The 12,124-nt window shown below is 46.4% G+C and overlaps 1 protein-coding gene across 1 annotated transcript in view; it reads left to right on the forward strand.

Moving 5' to 3' along the window:
• The window catches only part of LOC134927416 (sodium channel protein type 5 subunit alpha-like), a 782,837-nt gene that overhangs the window by 538,051 nt on the left and 232,662 nt on the right, over window positions 1-12,124 (forward strand). The gene's annotated exons all lie outside the window — the stretch shown is intronic.

A 12,124-nucleotide genomic window follows, 5' to 3' on the forward strand; every position in this document is an offset into this window, starting at 1 on the left:
GTGTTTGTGTCGGCCACTTGTGTCGCTTAGCTTAGTCACACAGCGACCTTGGTGCACCTCTTTTTTTCTTTGCATCATGTGCTGTTTGGGGACAATTTTTTTGAAGTGCCATCCTGCCTGACACTGCAGTGCCACTCCTAGATGGGCCAGGGGTTTGTGTCGGCCACTTGTGTCGCTTAGCTTAGCCATCCAGCGACCTTGGTGCAAATTGTAGGACTAAAAATAATATTGTGAGGTGTGAGGTGTTCAGAATAGACTGGAAATGAGTGGGAATTATGGTAATTGAGGTTAATAAAACTATGGGATCAAAATGACCCCCAAATTCTGTGATTTAAGCTGTTTTTTAGGGTTTTTTGAAAAAAACACCCGAATCCAAAACACACTCGAATCCGACAAAAAAATTTCGGTGAGGTTTTGCCAAAACGCGTCTGAATCCAAAACACGGCCGTGGAACCGAAACCAAAACACAAAACCCGAAAAATGTCCGGTGCACATCACTAGTTTCAGGGTGGGTGTGTGACATCAGCTCCGGCCCCGAACAGCCTGTTTCTATTGCACTGTAGGGGTAGGTCCTGGGCTACGCACAGACTGGAAAAATTATTTGATGGTGAGTGAGTTGCGAACAGATTTGCAGCCGACCAGCATTCGCAGACATTTTCGCAAGGCGTACGCAGACTCGCACGGGGCCGGTATTCACTCTGTCTGGGCGGCAACTATCTGATTGTAAACCTCTGCAAATTCGCATAGGAGCGATCAGGTTTGAATTAGGCTCATAAAGACATTATTGCAGGCTACACTTCATGCCTCAGTGATGTTAGTAGTTCCCAATAATTTCAACCAATATAAGCCCAAAAATGTCTGTTGTGTGCAGGTGACAGGTCCATTTTTAAAGTTTGGATTTTATACATTTTCTTTACTAATTCTATTGCCACTTAGAATGATCTGTTATTTTGCTTCATTTTCTTCAATTTGTCAGGTCATTTAATTTAACAAGCGAACTGAACTTACTTGGATCGCTGATCTATGACAATTTGACACAAATACATCAGTATTAGGGCCCTCATTCCGAGTCGTTCGCTCGGTAATTTTCATCGCATCGCAGTGAAATTCCGCTTAGTACGCATGCGCAATATTCGCACTGCGACTGCGCCAAGTAATTTTACAATGAAGATAGTATTTTTACTCACGGCTTTTTCTTCGCTCCGGCGATCGTAGTGTGATTGACAGGAAATGGGTGTTACTGGGCGGAAACAAGGCGTTTTAGGGGCGTGTGGAGAAAAACGCTACCGTTTCCGGAAAAAACGCAGGAGTGGCTGGAGAAACGGGGGAGTGTCTGGTAGAGATGAGCGGGTTCGGTTTCTCTGAATCCGAACCCGCCAGAACTTCATGTTTTTTTTCACGAGTCCAAGCGACTCGGATCTTCCCGCCTTGCTCGGTTAACCCGAGCGCGCCCGAACGTCATCATGACGCTGTCGGATTCTCGCGAGGCTCGGATTCTATCGCGAGACTCGGATTCTATATAAGGAGCCGCGCGTCGCCGCCATTTTCACACGTGCATTGAGATTGATAGGGAGAGGACGTGGCTGGCGTCCTCTCCGTTTAGACACTTGATTTACTAATTTTGGGGAGCATTAGGAGTACTCAGTAGTGTACAGTGCAGAGTTTTGCTGATAGTGACCAGTGACCACCACTTTTATTTATAATCCGTTCTCTGCCTGAAAAAAGCGATACACAGCACACAGTGACTCAGTCACATACATACCATATCTGTGTGCACTGCTCAGGCTCAGGCCAGTGTGCTGCATCATCTATATATATTATATATCTGTCTGACTGCTCAGCTCACACAGCTTATAATTGTGGGGGAGACTGGGGAGCACTACTGCAGTGCCAGTTATAGGTTATAGCAGGAGCCAGGAGTACATAATATTATATTAAAATTAAACAGTGCACACTTTTGCTGCAGGAGTGCCACTGCCAGTGTGACTAGTGACCAGTGACCTGACCACCAGTATATAATATTAGTAGTATACTATCTCTTTATCAACCAGTCTATATTAGCAGCAGACACAGTACAGTGCGGTAGTTCACGGCTGTGGCTACCTCTGTGTCGGCACTCGGCAGCCCGTCCATAATTGTATATACCAGTGACCTAACCGTGGTTTTTTTTTCTTTCTTTATACATACATACTAGTTACGAGTATACTATCTCTTTATCAACCAGTCTATATATTAGCAGCAGACACAGTACAGTGCGGTAGTTCACGGCTGTGGCTACCTCTGTGTCGGCACTCGGCAGCCCGTCCATAATTGTATATACCACCTAACCGTGGTTTTTTTTTCTTTCTTTATACATACATACTAGTTACGAGTATACTATCTCTTTATCAACCAGTCTATATATTAGCAGCAGACACAGTACAGTGCGGTAGTTCACGGCTGTGGCTACCTCTGTGTCGGCACTCGGCAGCCCGTCCATAATTGTATATACCAGTGACCTAACCGTGGTTTTTTTTTCTTTCTTTATACATACATACTAGTTACGAGTATACTATCTCTTTATCAACCAGTCTATATATTAGCAGCAGACACAGTACAGTGCGGTAGTTCACGGCTGTGGCTACCTCTGTGTCGGCACTCGGCAGCCCGTCCATAATTGTATATACCAGTGACCTAACCGTGTTTTTTTTTTCTTTCTTTATACATACATACTAGTTACGAGTATACTATCTCTTTATCAACCAGTCTATATATTAGCAGCAGACACAGTACAGTGCGGTAGTTCACGGCTGTGGCTACCTCTGTGTCGGCACTCGGCAGCCCGTCCATAATTGTATATACCAGTGACCTAACCGTGGTTTTTTTTTCTTTCTTTATACATACATACTAGTTACGAGTATACTATCTCTTTATCAACCAGTCTATATATTAGCAGCAGACACAGTACAGTGCGGTAGTTCACGGCTGTGGCTACCTCTGTGTCGGCACTCGGCAGCCCGTCCATAATTGTATATACCAGTGACCTAACCGTGGTTTTTTTTTCTTTCTTTATACATACATACTAGTTACGAGTATACTATCTCTTTATCAACCAGTCTATATATTAGCAGCAGACACAGTACAGTGCGGTAGTTCACGGCTGTGGCTACCTCTGTGTCGGCACTCGGCAGCCCGTCCATAATTGTATACTAGTATCCAATCCATCCATCTCCATTGTTTACCTGAGGTGCCTTTTAGTTGTGCCTATTAAAATATGGAGAACAAAAATGTTGAGGTTCCAAAATTAGGGAAAGATCAAGATCCACTTCCACCTCGTGCTGAAGCTGCTGCCACTAGTCATGGCCGAGACGATGAAATGCCAGCAACGTCGTCTGCCAAGGCCGATGCCCAATGTCATAGTACAGAGCATGTCAAATCCAAAACACCAAATATCAGTAAAAAGCCTCTTTTTTTCTTTGCGTCATGTGCTGTTTGGGGAGGGTTTTTTGGAAGGGACATCCTGCGTGACACTGCAGTGCCACTCCTAGATGGGCCCGGTGTTTGTGTCGGCCACTAGGGTCGCTTATCTTACTCACACAGCGACCTCGGTGCAAATTTTAGGACTAAAAATAATATTGTGAGGTGTGAGGTATTCAGAATAGACTGAAAATGAGTGTAAATTATGGTTTTTGAGGTTAATAATACTTTGGGATCAAAATGACCCCCAAATTCTATGATTTAAGCTGTTTTTTAGTGTTTTTGGAAAAAAACACCCGAATCCAAAACACACCCGAATCCGACAAAAATAATTCGGTGAGGTTTTGCCAAAACGCGTTCGAACCCAAAACACGGCCGCGGAACCGAACCCAAAACCAAAACACAAAACCCGAAAAATTTCAGGCGCTCATCTCTAGTGTCTGGGCGAACGCTGGGTGTGTTTATGACGTCAAACCAGGAACGACAAGCACTGAACTGATCGCAGATGCAGAGTAAGTCTGAAGCTACTCTGAAACTGCTAAGTAGTTTGTAATCGCAATATTGCGAATACATCGGTCGCAATTTTAAGAAGCTAAGATACACTCCCAGTAGGCGTAGGCTTAGCGTGAGCAACTCTGCTAAATTCGCCTTGCGAGCGATCAACTCGGAATGAGGGCCTAAATTTCCCAACTGTCTCATTTTAGATCAGTGATTTTCAACCTTTTTCAACTTGCGGTACGCTTAACAAGCTTTTAGAATTGGTAAGGCACATCATCAGTTTTTTTTAACTAAGTAAGGGTTAATGGTCCCGTTCACCGCTGACAGGACGTTAGCTCCTGAGGGAACGATTCACAAGACCCACCACGACGAGCGTACATTCCCACAGCACGCCGCCACCCCTAATAGAGTCAGAAGAATGAAGAGTGTTGAGTACTAAGCCGGCGTCCCTGTTAGTGGGTCGCCGGCCATTATGGCGCCATGAGGGCACGGAGACGCACAGCTTCTACACGGGGCGGACTGAGTCTCCTGACTAAGTACACTGTAGTGTATACAGTACCCAGACTGGCACTACAGCCATAAAAGGGGAATGTCTCCATTTTATGCACACAGACACATAAGCCAGTATAAAGAAGAGCGGGAAGACTGCGCGCCATTGAAGGGGCGGGGCTTCACTATGAGCGGATCGAGCAGCTCACAAACGCCATTTTCCCTACTGCAGCTGACACAGACGCTGACTGACAGGGACGCGCATCTCCTCCGAAAAGTACCCAAATTACCTCAGGGGTACCAGTGGCTTATAGCAGGTACTTAGTCTGCGACCCAGCTAAGCTTGGCATTAGCGATAAGGGCGCCGTGTGCTGGTTCCATACTCTCTCTGTGTCTTTCTGGAAGGGCTCTTTGTGGGTTAATTGTGCTTTTAACCTTTTCCTGTGTGTGTGCTGTCACTACTGCAGTATGTCAGGCAAAGAGTGAGTTTCATGTAAGGCACAGTGTTCCTCTTTTCCAGGGGTTACATTAGTGTGTACTCAGTGTAGTATCCCTTCCCAGGCTTGTGGGGTAGAACCAGCATGGCTGGACTCCATTAGGGGAATGATTTCCACCATTTCAACAAAATTATCTCGTAATGAGAAAGAGACGCAATACTTAAGGCAGTATATGGATGAGTTTATGAAAAAGGACTCAGTACCCAGACCAGCATCTCAGTCCTCTACCATTTGTCCGCAAAAATGTACTTTGGCCCATATCCTGCATTCTGACTCTGATAATAAAGGGTCAGAAATGGAGGAAGGTAAGGTGGTAAGGGAGGGTACTCTGTCACAGGGTGTAGAGGCTCTCATAGATGCTATCACAGAAATTCTAAATATCCCTGATAAGGTGACAGAGGAGAGTGAGGAATCTTACTTTAATATTAAGAAAAAATCCTCAGCCACTTTTCCTGTGTCAAAGGAACTAAATACCCTGTTTGAAGAACCATGGGTTAATCCAGATAAGAAATTACAAATTCCTGGAGGCGGTTGTTATAATCTTTTCCTTTTTCCTCTGAGGATAGGAAAAAATGGGAAAATCCACCGATAGTGGATGCATCAGTCTCCAGTCTTTCACGTAAAATTTTATTACCTGTCCCTGGTGCAGCCTCCCTAAAAGATGCGGCTGATTGCAAGATTGAGACGACACTCAAATCATTGTATACTGCTGCCGGTGTGGCCCAGAGACCCACTATAGCATAGTGGGTGGATTACAAGAGCCATTGCTAAATGGTCAAGTAATTTAAATGAGGGGTTAGACACCTTACCTCAAGAGGAAATTGTTTTGCTCCTGCAACATATACAAGACTCTACAAATTTTATGATGGGAGCCATAAAAGAAATAGATTTGCTTAATGCACGCACTGCAGCTATGGCAGTGTCGGCATGCAGAGGATTATGGCTACGTTTCTGCAGCTCCGCCAGCTAGGAAGGCCTACTCAGGACCTAATCTACAGTCCTTTCGGACTGCCAAATTTAAGGGCAAGGCCAGAGGTTCTTCTACCGCCGCCAGAGGTGCTAGAGGTAAACCACGCAAACCAGTGACTGCTGGTTCACAGAAAAAGGGCACAGGCTCTACTTCCTCAAATCCTTCCGCATGACGGTGGACCGCGATGCCTGGAAGACAGGAAGATGGGAGCCCGGCTAAAATTCTTCAGTCACATCTGGACAGGATCGTGCCAGGATCCCTGGATCATAGACCTTATATACCAGGGCTACCCACCTCACAGATTCTTCAAATCAGGCTTACCTGTTTCACAAGATGCGAGAGTACACTTACACAATGCTATTCAAAAACTGTTACAGACCCAGGTCATTGTTCCAGTTCCACCTCATCTATAAAACAAGGGTTACTATTCCAGCTTGTTTGTAGTACCGAAACCGGATGGTTCGGTAAGCCGTTCTTACGAGTGTTCAAATTCAAGCTGGAGTCGTTGAGAGCGGTGATTTCAGGTCTGGAGGAGGGGGAATTCCTAGCGTCTCTGGATGTCAAGGATGCGTACCTTCACATTACGATCTGGCCACCTCATCAGGCTTATCTACGGTTTGCACTGCAGGACTGTCACTACCAGTTTCAGGTCCTGCCTTTTGGTCTCGCCACAGCACCGAGGGTGTTCACCGAAGTGATGGCAGAGATGATGATGATGTTGCTCCACAGACAGGGAGTGAACATAGTTCCATACTTGGACAATCTTCTGATAAAGGCACCGTCCAGGGAACAGCAGTTGGAGAACATTGCCCTCTCAACCAGACTACTCCTGGATCATGGGTGGATTCTGAACCTGCCAAAATCTCACCTAGAACCAACGCAGAGGCTTCAGTTCCTGGGAATGAAACTGGACACAGAGTCTCAGAAAGTATTCCTTCCCTTGGAAAAGGCATCAGTAATCCAGTCGATGGTTCGGGCCGTCTTGAAGCCGACCCGAATCTCAGTTCATCTCTGCATACGCCTTCTGGGGAAAATGGTAGCTTCTTACGAAGCAATTCAGTACGGATGGTTTCATGCGAGGCCCTTCCAGCTGGATCTGTTGGACAAATGGTCCGGATCGCATCTTCACATGCACCAGAGGAATTGTCTGTCACCAAAAGCCAGGATCTCCCTCTTGTGGTGGCTACATACTTCTCACCTAGTCGAGGGTCGGAGGTTCAGGATTTAGAATTGGATTCTGCTAACCACAGACGCATCCCTCAGAGGTTAGGGAGCAGTCATCCAGGGGGTGAAGTTTCAGGGAAGATGGTCAAGTCATGAAGTCGTCCTTTCAATAAACATCCTGGAACTCAGGGCTATCTACAGTGCCCTTCTGCAGGCCTCATCTCTTCTTCAGAATCAGGCCATTCAGGTCCAGTCGGACAATGTGACTGCGGTAACGTACATAAACCGACAGGGCGGAACGAAAAGCAGAGCTCCAATGTCAGAGGTGTCGAGAATTCTCCTCTGGGTGGAAAAACATGCTGTGGCATTGTCGGCGATCTTCATTCCGGGAGTAGACAACTGGGAAGCAGAATTCCTCAGCAGACACGATCTGCACCCAGGGGACATGGGGCCTCCACCTGGAGGTGTTCCGGTGGTTAACACGTCGGTGGGGGTACCCACAAATCGACATGATGGCCTCTCGACTCAACAAGAAGCTCAAGCAGTATTGTTCCAGGTCGAGGGACCCACAGGCAGTAGTGGTAGACGCCTTGACAACTCCGTGGGTTTACCAACTGGTGTACTTGTTTCCTCCCATTCCTCTGATCCCAAGAATTCTAAAAAGAATAAAAAGGGAAAAGGTTCATGCAATCCTCATTGCTCTGGACTGGCCATGAAGGGACTGGTATGCGGATCTTCTCCAGATGCTGGTCGAAGATCCATGGCCTCTGCCTCTTCGAGAGGATCTTCTGCAGCAGGGCCCGTTCGTCTATCAAGACTTACCACGGCTAAGTTTAACGGCATGTAAGTTGAACGGTTGATTCTAGCCAGGAGAGGGATTCCTGACAAGGTCATCCCGACTATGATCCAAGCCAGAAAGGGGGTAACGTCTAAACATTACCACCGTATCTGGAAGAAATATGTCTCTTGGTGTGAGAGCTGACGATTTTCTGTGGTGGAATTTCATCTGGGATGTTTCCTGCTTTTTCTGCCTTCGGGTGTGGATGTGGGCCTACGCCTAGGCTCCATTAAAGTTCAGATATCGGCCTTGTTTATTTTCTTTCAGAAACAATTGGCTTCTCTCCCTGAGGTCCAGACGTTCTTGAAAGGTGTTCTGCAATTACAACTTTCCTTTGTGTCTCAATTTGGTACTGCAGTTCCTTCAATTGAACTGGTTTGAACCATTACAGGAGGTAGACGTAAAGTACCTTACGTGGAAGACCGCCTTGGCTTCAGCAAGACGTGTGTCAGAGCTAGGGGCATTGTCTCACAAGAGCCCCTACTTAATTTTCCATGAGGACAGAGCTGAACTGAGGACTCATCAGCAATTTCTTCCTAAGGTGGTTTCCGCGTTTCACATCAACCAACCTATTGTGGTTCCGGCTGTTACAGATGCCTCTGCTACTTTAAAGTCTTTGGATGTCATACGGGCTTTGAAGGTCTATGTGAAGAGAACAGCTCGTCACAGGAAATCAGACTTGCTGTTCGTTCTTTATGATTCCAATTAAATTGGTGCCCTGCTTCGAAGCAGTCTATTGCACGCTGGATCAGGCTCACTATTCAGCATGCTTATTCCACGGCAGGTTTGCCGATTCCGCAATCTGTTCAAGCCCACTCCACTAGTTCGGTGGGTTCCTCTTGGGCGGCTACCCAGGGTGTCTCAGCTTTACATCTCTACCGAGCAGCTACTTAGTCGAGTTTGAACATGTTTGCTAAGTTTTACAAGTTCGATACTTTGGCCTCTGAGGACCTTCAGTTTGGTCAGTCAGTTCTGCAGGAACCTCAGCACTCTCCCACCCGGTTTGGGAGCTTTGGTACTTCCCATGGTACTAAATGGATTCCCAGTATCCCCTAGGACATAAGAGAAAATAGTAACTTTTTAATTACCTACCAGTAAATCCTTTTCTCATAGTCCGTAGGGGATACTGGGCGCCCGCCCGGTGCTTCGTTCTTCCTGCTCTGTTACTTGGTTAAGTAATGTTGTTTGGTATAGCTGTTGATGTCCCTGTTTGCAAGTTAGGTTAGCATGGCTTTCCTCTTGTTATGGTTGTGCTGGTTTGAATTCTCACCACTTTCCTTTTCTATATCCTTCTCTCAAAGTATGTCCGTCTCCTCGGGCATAGTTTCCTAGACTGAGTCTGGTAAGAGGGGCATAGAGGGAGGAGCCAGCACACACAATCAAACTTCTATAGTGACCATGGCTCTTAAAGGGACCTGTCCAGTGTCGGACTGGTGCATGTAGGGCCCACCGAGGGTATGCAGTGGTAGGGGCCCATGTTTAGGGGTGTGGCCAGTCTGCAGATGGGGTCTGGCCTGCCACCACATTGGTTTGACTAACCACTAGAGAGTGCAACATCTGGGCCCTTTCATTAAATTCAGTAAATTCAGCTGCTGCATGCATGATAATGTACCAGATTAATAACAGCAATGCACTGTTGAAAATACACCATAGTCCAGTATAAGGTAACATATGTATCATGTATAATTCAAGTGCACAGTCTGGAACCTGATCCTTAGAGCAGGAGGTGGGCCCCCCAGGCAGTGGGGCCCACCGGTGGTTTCCCTTGTACCCCTGTGGGCCAGTCCAAGCCTGGACCTGTCTATACCCCTTGGTACTGGATGGATTCCCAGTATCCCCTACGGACTACGAGAAAAGGATTTACCAGTAGGTAATTAAAGTCCTATTTATTTTTTTACAGAGGTATCTGAAGGAGTCCTCTCCTACAGTAATTGCAAAGATGTAGCCCATAGTGTCACAAAACCAGGACTTAATCATTCACCTGCCTGGCAGTGCCTTATCAATGTGGGCCATTCTGTGTCTAAACACTGTCACTGCATTACTGGGCATCACAAGCACAGCCATGATGGTTTGGATCAGCTGAACCCCAGTATCCAGTCCCTGCCTGTCTGCTGCACTCACATAACCTCTTCCACCTGTCCCAAGCAAAAGCACCCTGCTTAAACTAGTGATGAGCGGGTTCGGTTTCTCGGAAACCGAACCCCCCCGAACTTCACCCTTTTTACACGGGTCCGAGGCATACTCGGATTCTCCCGTATAGCTCGGTTAACCCGAGCGCGCCCGAACGTCATCATCCCACTGTCGGATTCTCGCGAGATTCGGATTCTATATAAGCAGCCGCGCGTCGCCATCATTTTCACTTGTGCATTGGAAATGTTAGGGAGAGGACGTGGCTGGCGTCCTCTCCGTTATTGTTGAACTTGATTGTGCTGTGCACTATTGCTTAATTGTGGGGAGGGCTGGGGAGCAGCTGTATAATATAGGAGGAGTACAGTGCAGAGTTTTGCTGATCAGTGACCACCAGTTATCCGTTCTCTGCCTAAAAAAAACGCTCCATATCTGTGCTGTGTGCTGCATATATCTGTGCTCACACTGCTTAATTGTGGGGACTGGGGAGCAGCTGTATTATATAGCAGGAGTACAGTGCAGAGTTTTGCTGACAGTGACCACCAGTATACGTTGTCTGCCTGAAAAACACTCCATATCTGTGCTCAGTGTGCTGCTTTATTGTGGGGACTGGGGACCACCAGTATAATATTATATAGGAGGAGTACAGTGCAGAGTTTTGCTGACCAGTGACCACCAGTATATAATATATAGCATTACGGTACAGTAGGCCACTGCTGTACCTACCTCTGTGTCGTCATTAAGTATACTATCCATCTACATTCTATACCTGTGGTGCATTTTAGTTTTGCAGTTTGCTGACACAGTGACCACCAGTATACTATATATAATAGCAGTACGGTACGGAAGGCCACTGCTGTACCTACCTCTGTGTCGTCATTAAGTATACTATCCATCTACATTCTATACCTGTGGTGCATTTTAGTTTTGCAGTTTGCTGACACAGTGACCACAAGTATACTATATATAGCAGTACGGAAGGCCACTGCTGTACCTACCTCTGTGTCGTCATGAAGTATACTATCCATCTACATTCTATACCTGTGGTGCATTTTAGTTTTGCAGTTTGCTGACACAGTGACCACCAGTATATATAGCAGTACGGTACGGAAGGCCACTGCTCTACCTACCTCTGTGTCGTCAAGTATACTATCCATCCATACCTGTGGTGCATTTCAGTTGTGCGCAGTATATATAGTAGTAGGCCATTGCTATTGATACTGGGATATAATTCCACACATTAAAAAATGGAGAACAAAAATGTGGAGGTTAAAATAGGGAAAGATCAAGATCCACTTCCACCTCGTGCTGAAGCTGCTGCCACTAGTCATGGCCGAGACGATGAAATGCCATCAACGTCGTCTGCCAAGGCCGATGCCCAATGTCATAGTAGAGAGAATGTAAAATCCAAAAAACAAAAGTTCAGTAAAATGACCCAAAAATCAAAATTAAAAGCGTCTGAGGAGAAGCGTAAACTTGCCAATATGCCATTTACGACACGGAGTGGCAAGGAACGGCTGAGGCCCTGGCCTATGTTCATGGCTAGTGGTTCAGATTCACATGAGGATGGAAGCACTCATCCTCTCGCTAGAAAAATGAAAAGACTTAAGCTGGCAAAAGCACAGCAAAGAACTGTGCGTTCTTCTAAATCACAAATACCCAAGGAGAGTCCAATTGTGTCAGTTGCGATGCCTGACCTTCCTAACACTGGACGGGAAGAGCTTGCGCCTTCCACCATTTGCACGCCCCCTGCAAGTGCTTGAAGGAGCACCTGCAGTCCAGTTCCTGATAGTCAAATTGAAGATGTCACTGTTGAAGTACACCAGGATGAGGATATGGGTGTTGCTGGCGCTGGGGAGGAAATTGACAAGGAGGATTCTGATGGTGAGGTGGTTTGTTTAAGTCAGGCACCCGGGGAGACACCTGTTGTCCGTGGGACGAATATGGCCATTGACATGCCTGGTCAAAATACAAAAAAAATTAGCTCTTCGGTGTGGAATTATTTCAACACAAATGCGGACAACAGGTGTCAAGCCGTGTGTTGCCTTTGTCAAGCTGTAATAAGTAGGGGTAAGGACGTTAACC

Source organism: Pseudophryne corroboree, chromosome 5, assembly GCF_028390025.1.
Source record: "Pseudophryne corroboree isolate aPseCor3 chromosome 5, aPseCor3.hap2, whole genome shotgun sequence".
Lineage (NCBI taxonomy): Eukaryota > Metazoa > Chordata > Amphibia > Anura > Myobatrachidae > Pseudophryne > Pseudophryne corroboree.